The sequence below is a fragment of the Lampris incognitus genome, chromosome 18 (assembly GCF_029633865.1).
Source record: "Lampris incognitus isolate fLamInc1 chromosome 18, fLamInc1.hap2, whole genome shotgun sequence".
Taxonomy (NCBI): Eukaryota; Metazoa; Chordata; class Actinopteri; order Lampriformes; family Lampridae; genus Lampris; species Lampris incognitus.
In genome coordinates this window covers 37975259-37986372 of record NC_079228.1, presented here as the reverse complement: position 1 = coordinate 37986372, position 11114 = coordinate 37975259, and positions in this window count along the sequence as shown.

The window sequence follows — 11114 nt, the reverse complement described above, 5'->3', positions numbered from 1 at the left end:
AGCTCTTATTGTATCTAAGTTGAGAATGTCAATAAAAACAACTAGATTTTTGACAATAAATGAATTAAAAAGGAATATTGAAAATCCAGATTCTTATTGAACATGATTGGGTATTTAGAACTGCAGATCTATTTTTATTTTCTTTGAGGTCTTTGACTTGGATAAGAGCCTGCACTTATTTAGATGAAAGATCAACATGTAAATTTGTTTGTATTTTATAGCTAACACGTTAGGATGCAGAGTTGATGTACAGTGTCGTTTTTGGCCCCACATATCCAGAGTGTATGTGTGAAATGCAACGGTTGAGCGGCCATTTTGGATCCCTGCAGACTGGTTGACGCTTTGTGATGCTGATCCAAGATGGCTGCCGTTTCCCTTTTCCCCATGCCAGTCCAATGATGTACAATGAAAGAAAGGGAAAGAAGAACAAAAAAAACATCAATAAAAAGCCACAATGGTCAAGTGAGTGTGCCACTTAGGGAACGGTCTGTTTAACTGACTGTGTAATCCAGCCACGCTGGATCCTTCTCTTCAGGGAAAAATGGTGGCTGTCTTGAGTGTTTGCTTGACCTTCTAATAGACTTTACTTTACTCCCTTGGATTCAACAGCATTTTGTAGTACTTTTACACTTCTTCATTACATCTGTAAAAATGGACTGTTTGTTGAAAATCTTTCTAATAAACATAGAATTCTGCATTAATTACATGTTAGTGTGTGTGTGTGTGTGTGTGTGTACCATGTTTTTCTATCCTAATGGGGCCCCACATTTGGTCCCCATTAGGATAGAAAAACCAGAAACCACCTACCCTGTGGGGCATTTTATGGGGCCCCACAAGGAAAAGGGTCTATTTCAGGGTTAGGACTTGGTTTTAGGGTTAAGGTTAGAATTAGGGTTAGGTTAAGGTTAGGGTAAGGGTTAGGCATGTAGTTTGCATGGTTCAGGTTAGGGTTAAGGGCTAGGAAATGAATGTAGTCAATGAGGGGGACCCCACAAGTGTAGATTTAAGAGTGTGCGTGCATGCGTGTGCGTGTGCGTGCGACCAGATCCCAACAAACCAAATGTGGGGCAAAGAGTATGTCTGTGTGGGACAATGTGGGACACGTTACCAGTGCTGAGAGGTAGTCTAAAATGTTGATGTAATGTCTATCTAACTTACAAAATAAACACTTCTATTCTGCCCCTTAGCTCGTAAAGCATGTCTACGCTCTGCCCCCTGGTTGATTCAGTAGCACACGACAGACGATGCAGGTTACAGGTTAGGCCTTTAGCATGTGAAGGACTCGAGCCTATTTTTCGTGTCCCGTCACAGGTCATTTTCTTTTAACTTGTTCGTAATCTGGCGGTGTATGTTAGCAGACAACTTATCGACATCCTCATGAAAGTCAAGGATCCTGCTTTTCAAACTCACATCTAGTGTCCAATATCTAACAGACAGTGGGAAATGTTTCGTAGTGCCATGATTAGAAACATCTGAGGCCGCTGAAAAAAATGGTGTGTGTGCGTTTTTGTCACTTTGGAGTTGAACCATTGGTGTTTTTAATTCTCTCAAAAGAAGTCTCCACAGAGGCAGGTGCAAGTACATCTGTAGCTATGAACGCTGCTTTTGTACGACCACATGACTTTTTTTTTTTTTTTTTTGCAATGTCCAAGGCTGGAAAAATGACTGGTGCTAGCTTACTACCACAGTCTGCCGGCCTGCATGAGTGGGAGTGCTGTACGGTGTGGTAAACGCTAGTTAATTCAGCTGCTGTTACCTTATCTGTCTGCCAATCATCTTAGGGTTTCAGTAGGAATGAGTCCGTAGATCGGCACACCTCTTTTCGAGCCACATGATTCTTGGGAGACTCACATGTCGTTTCACGTCGTATTCCCCTCCATGTGAAACTGAAAGGTAATCAGAATCAGAACAAAACTCACTGGGACTCGCCTTCAACCAGCCATAAGTTGTTCCCCAGTCTTTGTTGTAGCTGCACTTCCTTTTCATTCCGTTACTGTCCATCATATTCTGCCTAAATCTGCAGTGATTTTGTGGTGACTAGCAATTTTCCTCACTGGGCACAGCCTGTGGCAGCAAAGACGGCGACAGGTTAACCTGCACTTGACCCACGTGTGCCCAGTTTGACTGACATCAAAACACAGCTCTGTGATGACAGCCTCCCTTGATTTCTTCCCAGTCACTGGATAAAAGCCTGAATTTAGAAACGCGTCTGTCCTGCAGTAGTCTGACTTTTGAAAACTAGAGCCAATCAAAATGTAGGACATCGTCTCATTATGTGGGACAAGGGACAAGGGATAAAAATGCTGTGCAGTCACCTAGTCACCTTAGTGTGTGTGTGTGCTTGTGTTCCAGAAATTTCATCCTCAACAACACTGAAACAACATTTACTTTCTAGAGGGAACTCAGTTCTGTATATGTTTGAGGACAACCACATAGTGAATAGCCTATATGCACACAGTGGGGCTGACGTAGTTCCGGTAAAATCTCTGCCAGCTTGATCACTTTCGCTTCGCTTCCGCTCTCCATACTGTTCATATGATTTGTGTCAAATGGCAACGCCGTCTGAGAAAAATATTTTTAAGTTTCAACGTACCGATAGCACGACGGCTGAACATTGCTGTGTGCCTTTGTGCCAAGCCTCCAGTAAGTACAACAAAGTACTTAGTTTTCATACGCTTCCCTCCGATGCAGAAACCAGGCGAAAATGGATTGTTGCTATCTGGAGGGACAACTTCACCATTAGCCACCATATCCGCGTTTGTAGTCGGCATTTCAAAAAAGGATGTTCGTGAGCCAGGGTCCGAGACAGGTCAGTGAGTGTTACAGAAGGGAACGGTTCTGACGCTGTTTGAGTGGAACAATTTCTCCGTCCCATTTCCAAGACCGGGGGTTTGGGAGAGGAGAGAGTGACTGGCGGCGGAGGACGACACACCGGATGAGGAGGCTGAAACAATCCCCAAGGACCACAACTACACTTCGGCTCCAGATCCTGCAGTAGTCGATTTAGCTCTCGATGAAAACACGTCTCTTGTAAAGGCATGGGCAAAGAAGCCTGAGTAGCTTTATTTAAGATGCCACTGCCTCCATCCCCAAAAATGCCTAGCAGAGGATGTGTATTATCTTGAGGACAAAATGTCAATCCTGTAAACATAAACAAATAATCGTAAATAAAATAAAAGTACCACGTAAAGAAAGTTAGTTACCATGGTTCTTGGTTTCAGTCTCCGTGCAGCTGTGTGTTGGGGGAACAGAGGTGATCCTCAGCTGGGAATAATGATGTGCAGTCTGGTAAAGAAGTGCTGCCACACGGTTGCAAAAACCTGTACCTGCCACACAGGTACACTAGCAACTTTGTAGCTGCACAGGATGGGAATCCCTAAGTACAATCTGTGAAAATACACATATCTGTTACAATACATACTGTACTTGCTGCAAGTGCAGTTAAACATTAAAACATTCTTTTTATATAAACAATTGGTGAACTTTTGTTATAAAGAAGAATACGTGAGCACAGTGAGAAAAATATGAATGACGTATGAATTTATTACATGAGGGAAAAACCCCCACAGTTAATGTGCACTAATGTGTAAATCAAAACGTGTAGCCAAATCATTACTAATCTCACTTTACTGGTTTAAAATACTAGGGAACAGAACGTGTGTACAAGAAGTGACAGAACTCAGAACACAATATAGTTTCTGTGAATCCCATTACTTTTACACATTTTTACACACCAGGGTTGTGTATGAGGTATCATACTAAATATATAATTAACTTAGCCTTTAACAATATTAGAATCACAGTAGTGATACGATTCAAAGAAACTTTATTGATTTGACGAACAGGAACACAACGTTAGCGGTAACTTATCACGACGCTAGCACTGGCTAGCACAAAAACATGCTAGGTGCTAACATTACACGTCCGGATCTTACCTTCATAATTGTGGATGCAGCTTGAAACGTAAAGTTTGAAGCCCTTCTCCTTTTTGGTAACTGACGTACGGATAATGCGACTAACGTCGTTAACGGCGAGTTTGGGTAGATCTTGACGATACCGAGTGAAAAACGCCATTGCTTCGCTGTTGTTGTCGGTTGTCCGTATCACTTCCGGTGCTGCCCGGAAATGGTCGAGCTGGCAGAGTCGGACCGTCGGAACGTTGATTTGATTTATTTTTATTTCAAACATGTAAAAAACAAACAAAAACATAAAAAACAGTAGTGTAAACTACTAATAAGACACGTTAGCCCCTAGCTAACGGGTCTGACCCTTTAGCCGAGCGGTTAGTGACGTCGCCTTGTGGCGCAGTACACCTCGTGTCGAATCCCGCACCGGGCAAGAAAGTAACCGGTTACAATAGTAATAAAATGAAATTAACAACAAACCTATACAACAATCTCAGTAAACAAATTATCATAATCAACACAAATCAAATGTTCCAGGCTCAAAAAGGAGTAGGATGAAGTATAAACTTATTTATTCCTACCCTCTCTCAACTAAAAAAAGAAAAATGTTGGTGTCTACCTGGCAGCCCTTAAGTCAAGTCAAGTCAATTTTATTTGTATAGCCCAGAATCACAAACTACAAATTTGCCTCAGGGGGCTTTACAGCAACACAATATCCTGTCATTAGGTCCTTACATCAGATAAGGAACAACTCCCTAAAAAAAAAAAACCTTTAACACGGTGAAAAAAATAGGAAGAACCCTCAGGGAGAGCAACAGAGGAGGATCTCTCTCCCAAGACGGGCAACGTGTAATGGATGTCGTGTTTACACAATTTACACAATACAACGTTGAAAGAGGATAACACAATTATCATGGCATTATAAAATATATGAAGAATATGATGAGGAGGATGCCAAGCAGTGTCCAGACGCCACTGGAACGCGAGCCACATGACCACCATCACCATGGAGACCTGACAGGAGGACAGTCTATACATGCACACAGGGGAGACTCACATCACACCATTGTAATGATCTGTGCCCTCTGGCTATGTTAACTTATAACATTAATAAAGCAAGGACGACATCTCTCGTGCTGGGTGTTTATTCACCGACCGGATTCCCACTGACGTTGTTACGTACATCACGTGACTTTGTTGTGGCGCTACGGAAAGCCGTAAGAGACATTAGCAAATCAAATATTACTAGCAAATATTACATCTCCCTTTTTCTGAAAAGTGCTGCTTTCTCTGCAGAGATACAGACCACGTTGAGCACGTTTATAAGCGAATACAATCTTAAGAAAGAATATGAAAGTGGAACTCATATAACTGGACTGCAACAAAGTAGTGTAAAACATTTCCTTCACTGTCTAAATGTGACACCGTAATAACATTTCATCTTTTTTTTTTCCATTTCATTACTGGTAACTGCAAACAGCAGGTAGGTACACAAGGTAAGTGAACGCTGTAAATATTTCTTTTCAAAACATAGCAGGTATAGTACAGGTTGGTGTAAAATTCTCTCTTTTTTTAACATTCATAAGTCAAGGATTTGTCTTGGTTTGATCGTGCGACCTGACCTCGTGGTGTAACCAGGCTGTGTGTCTGGTTGTCGCTGATTGTTCGTGTCTGGAGGTTCAGCATGCTCTTGCTGATGGGCTTGTGTGTTGTTGTTAGCGCTGGTAACAGTCTGCTGTGAAGTGTGTGTGTGCGTAGTGTGAGTGTTCACTCTGCTTTGTCGCAGGTGTTGACGGTTGCGTTGGTAGATCTGACCTTCTTTGGTTTGGATGTGGTAGCTCCTGTCTGTGTTCGCTGGTCTTTCCACAGTTGCAGGTCTCCAGGATCCATCCTCCTGCCGGAAGCGGATTGGTGTGCCTGCGGGCAGGTGGGGCAGAGGTTTGGCTGTTCGGTTGTAGTATGCCTGCTGGCGCTGTTGACATACCTCTCTCCTTTTGTGAACATCCTCCTGACTGGCGATCTGTGGCTGCAGGTGTTTTGCTGTTGATGGGAGAATGGACCGCAGCCTCCGACTCATCAGTAGCTGTGCCGGTGATTTCAGGTTGTCCACCGGTGTGTTGCGATACTCCAGCAAGCTCATGTAGGGGTCTTTGTTCTCAGCTTTGGCTTTGTCCAGGATGCGTTTGGCCGTCTGGACAGTCTTCTCGGAGAGGCCGTTGCTCTGTGGGTAGTGGGGGCTTGTGGTGGTGTGTGAGAAACCCCATGTCTGTGAGAAGTTGCGGAACTCACCAGAGCTGTAGCACGGACCGTTGTCGCTGATGATAGTCTCGGGGATTCCGTGTCGAGCCATTGCTGCTTTCAGCTTCATGATGACGGCAGATGAGGTGCAGCTGTAAAGTCTCTCTAGCTCGAAGAATCTGGAGTAGTAGTCCACAGTGACTATGAAGTCCTGTGAGTTCCATGTGAATAGGTCTGTGCCTATCACTTGCCACGGCCGCTCGGGTATGGCGTGTGACATCATTGGTTCCTTTGCATTTGCGCTGCGCCGTTCTTGGCATATGCTGCAGTCTGCTACCGTATCCTCGATCTGTTTCCCCATGCCAGACCAGAACAGTAAGTCTCTTGCTCGGCATTTGCTTTTTTCCACGCCAAGGTGGCTGGCATGGATGCGCTGTATCATGTCCTTGCGAAGCTTTTGGGGGACAATGATTCTCTCACCTTTGAACAGGATACCGTCCATTTCTGAGATTTCTGCTCTGTGGTTCCAGTATTCCTGGATGCTGGGCGGGCACTTTTTCTTTGTGTCTGGCCAGCCAGTGAGTGTGGCTCGTCTGAGTGCGGTGAGCTGTGGATCTTGCGCCGTTTCCTGCTTGATTTCTGTGAGTCTTGTGTCGCTCACAGGGATGTTGCTGAGGACTGTGTGCAGTTGGGCCTCCATCCCTTCCTGTAGGTCACTGTCGTGGTGTTCTATTGACTTGCGTGACAGTGTGTCGGCCACCGGTATGGATGATTTGGATGTTGTATTTTTGGAGCGCCAGGATCATCCGTTGCAGCCGGGGTGGTGCTGCTGCCAGTGGCTTTTTTAGTATTGCCTCCAGAGGCTTGTGGTCTGACTTCACAATCACTTTTCGTCCGTACATGTACTCGTGGAACCTCTTGCAGCCGAAGACCACAGCGTAGAGCTCCTTCTCTATCTGTGCGTAGTTTTCTTCAGTGCTGTTGAGTGACTTGGACGCATAGGCAATTGGTTTGCCATCTTGGAGCATGACAGCCCCAAGGCCACTTTTGGATGCATCCACTTGGAGTCGCAGCTCTTTCTGCGGGTCGAAATATGAGAGTACTGGACCTGGGTGCTGTGTAATGAGATTCTTCATCTCTTGGAACGCCTTGTCGTGGACTGCATCCCACACAAACTCACTGTCCTGTTTCAGAAGCTGTCTGAGGGGTGAGTTTATCTGTGAGAGGTGTGGAGCAAATCTGGCGAGGTAGTTGATCATGCCGAGGACTGTCTCCAGCTCTGCTTTGTTCTGTGGGGGTTGCATGTCCTTGACCGCCTTCACCTTGTGTGGGTCTGGTTTGATGCCTTCGTGTGAGAGCGTGTGGCCGAAGTAGCTTACCTCGGACACGCATATGTGACACTTGTCGGGGTTGAGCCTCACCCCTCGCTCCCTTGTGCGCTTCAGCATCGCTCTGAGACGCTGGTCATGTTCCTCTTTAGTCTTGCCGAACACTAGTATATCGTCCACTATGGCCGTCACACCGTCCAATCCTTCATATGTTTCATCCACGCGTCTCTGGAACTCGTCTTGAGCGGACACGATTCCGAATGGCAGTCTGAGGAAACGATACCTGCCAAACACTGTGTTAAATGTCGTCAACATTGAGGATTCAGTGCTCAGTTTGATGGCCCAATAGCCTGACCGCGCGTCTAACACGCTAAAGTACTCAGCTCCAGCAAGCTTTGTGGTGGCGTCCTCCAGCGTGGGGAGGGGGTAGTGAGGTCGTTGTATCACTTTGTTAAGAGCTCTGGGGTCTAAACACACTCTAAGTTTGCCTGTCTTTGGCTTCTCAACAATGACGAGTGCGTTCACCCATTCTGTGGGTTCTGTTACCTTACAGATTATGCCGCCTTTCTCCATGCTGTCAAGCTCGTCCCTCAGTTTGCTGCGTAGGGCGATGGGGATTCTGCGTGGCGGGCAGACGACCGGCGTTGCATCTGGTGTGACGCGGAAGGTGCACTCGCCTGGGAACTCTCCTATTCCTTGGAAAACATCTGCATACTCATCCATTATGCTCTGTGATGTGACATTGTTTTCCTCGCTCACAGCCATCACTATTTTTACCAAGTTTAGGTCACGGCATGTTTTCATTGCCATGACTGGTGGGGCGTTTGTGTCAATGACGTAAAAGTCCAGCATAATTGCATTGTCTCTGTACTTACATTTGAGTTTGCATGTGCCTTTCACGCTCAGCGCGCCTCCTCCATATTCAGTGAGTCTGTGTATTGCTGGTTTCAGTGTCACATTTTTGAACAGCGCCTGGAACAGGTTGGTGGGAATAGTATTGGCCTGTGCCCCAGTGTCTAGTTTAAACTTTACCTTCTGTGGAGGTGTGCCAATTCCAACCTCTACGTAAGCCTGCTCGTTGCTTTTTCCGTTGTTCTCTATTGAGATGCAGTCTATGTACAGCTCTGTCTGTTCTCCCACAGCGGTGCTCTCCACTGTAATGTTGTCGAAGTACAGTTCTTCCTGCTCTCTGTCAGTGGTGTACTCTTCTGGGTTCTCTCCGACGGCATGTACTGTGCCGCGGTAGTACTTTGTCTGTCCCTGGGAGCTAGACTTGCATACTTTAGCAAAATGATTGAGCTTCTTGCATTTAATGCATTGTTTACCCTTAGCTGGGCAAGTGGCTTTAGCGCCGTGTAGCCCTCCACAATAGCTACACGCCCTAGCGGCGGTGCTAACGTTACCCTCCCTTTGTCTGAAGTTAGCGTTAGCTGCTTTGGGTGCGTTCGGTTTGTAAGTCTTTCTGCCTATTGCGTGCACCGTTTCATGTGTGCTGCCCTGGCCCATAGACTTTAGCTGTTGCTTTGCTAGCTCGTGTGAGCGGGCTACATCTATGGCCTTTTCTAGCGTTAGCTCAGCTCCCTGGCTAAGTAGCTTTTCTCTCACTCTGGGTGAGTTGGTGGCAAACACGATGCGGTCCCTGACCATCTCGTCGGCATTTGGGTAGCCACAGTCTTTAACTAGGAGCTTTAGCTCAGTTACAAATTGTTCGAAGGATTCACTCTCTCCCTGCATCTTTTCATGAAATTTATATCTGGCATAAATCGGGTTTGCTTTGGGGGTGATGTACTCAGTGTACTTATCGTAGTACGTTTCTAGCTTCTTGGCTTGTTCTCCGCTGAGTGTCCAAGTGTTGTGCACATCGCGCCCTTTTTCCCCTATCCAGAGCAGGAGGTAGCTGCATTTCTCCTCTTCGTTCTTCCCGCGCAGGGGGCCCTTGAACATTAGCTCCGTTGTTTGTCGAAATCGTCTCCATGCTTCAGGTAAGTTCGCCGATTCCCAGTCCATCCGTGGAGCTGGAACGCCGTACGAATCCATATTGGGTATTTAAACTCCGCTACTCTGACACCATGTAATGATCTGTGCCCTCTGGCTATGTTAACTTATAACATTAATAAAGCAAGGACGACATCTCTCGTGCTGGGTGTTTATTCACCGACCGGATTCCCACTGACGTTGTTACGTACATCACGTGACTTTGTTGTGGCGCTACGGAAAGCCGTAAGAGACATTAGCAAATCAAATATTACTAGCAAATATTACAACCATTCACTTACATGGGAGAAGAGACAAGAAAATATATTTCGGTGAGAGAGACGCACACGAGAGAAGAGAACAGTTTGCAATAGTCAATAATAATCTCGTTGGCAGAACAGTGCTTGGTAAATTCATTGAGACAGAAACCGACCTCCCATGTAGTACAGGTCGTGAAGTACTCAATTTAAAGGTAACTAATTGTACATGAGGTAAAAAAAAAAGATGAATTTTAAGTTTGGATTTAAAGGACTCAACAGACTGTCTGACAGCACAGATCACTGGAGCTGTGTGGTGTCCGCTCCTGCTTCAAGAGCTCCACTATCGGCCCGGTCCCCAAGAAACCCCGTATCACAGGATTAAATGACTACAGGCCCATTGCCCTAACGTCTGTGGTCATGAAATCCTTCAAGAGACTGGTGTTGGCCCACCTGAAGGAAATCACAGGCCCCCTGCTCGGCCCCCTGCAGTTTGCCTGCCGAGCAAGCAGGTCAGTGGAGGATGCAGTCAACATGGGATTGCACTACATCTTCCAACACCTCGACTCCCCAGGGACATACGCAAAGGGTCCTGTTTGTGGACTTCAGCTCAGCGTTCACAACCATCGACCCAGATAGCCTCCACTCCAAACTCACCCAGCTCACTGTACCAGCCCCCATCTGCCAGTGGATTAAAAACTTCCTGACAGGAGACTATCATTAACGCCCTGATTGAGGGAATGTTTAGCAGGCTGGGGGTCCAGGAGTCCATCCATACTGACCACGGGAGACATTTTGAATCCAGGGCTTTCTCCACCATGTGTGCGCAGCTGGGAATCACTAAGACTCACACAACACCTCTCCACCCCCAGAGCAACGGGTTAGTGGATGCACTTCATTGCACTTTAGCTCTTCTTATTTCACCTGGATAATATAAGTCAATCCTTGTGTAGCTATCTGAAGATTGTTGTGTTGTACTGTTGTTATTCAATGTTAAGTTACACCGAGAGAGCCATGAAACTGGAATCAAATTCCATGTATGTGCAAACCTGCATGGCCAATAAACACGACTCTGGTTCTGATATACATTTAACACATTGAGATATGATCATTTTAATAGCTTGTATTCATACATAATAAAATCAGTATCAAACATATTAAGAGAAGATAAAACAAAAACCAATACTGACACCAGACTGTACGAAGGAGATGTAAACTGAAACACATTATCCAGTTTATAAATATTTACTAGGAGAACCCCGCTACAATGTAGCGGTTTGGTTAGCCACCCATCTAAATCTCCCTCCTCTTCATCCTGCCAGCTAACCGCCTTCCCCCCGCCCCTAAACCCCCCCCCACTCCAACTCCCTCCCCCCAAATGCTCAGAATCATCTGAAATGCTGAGAAAAGTG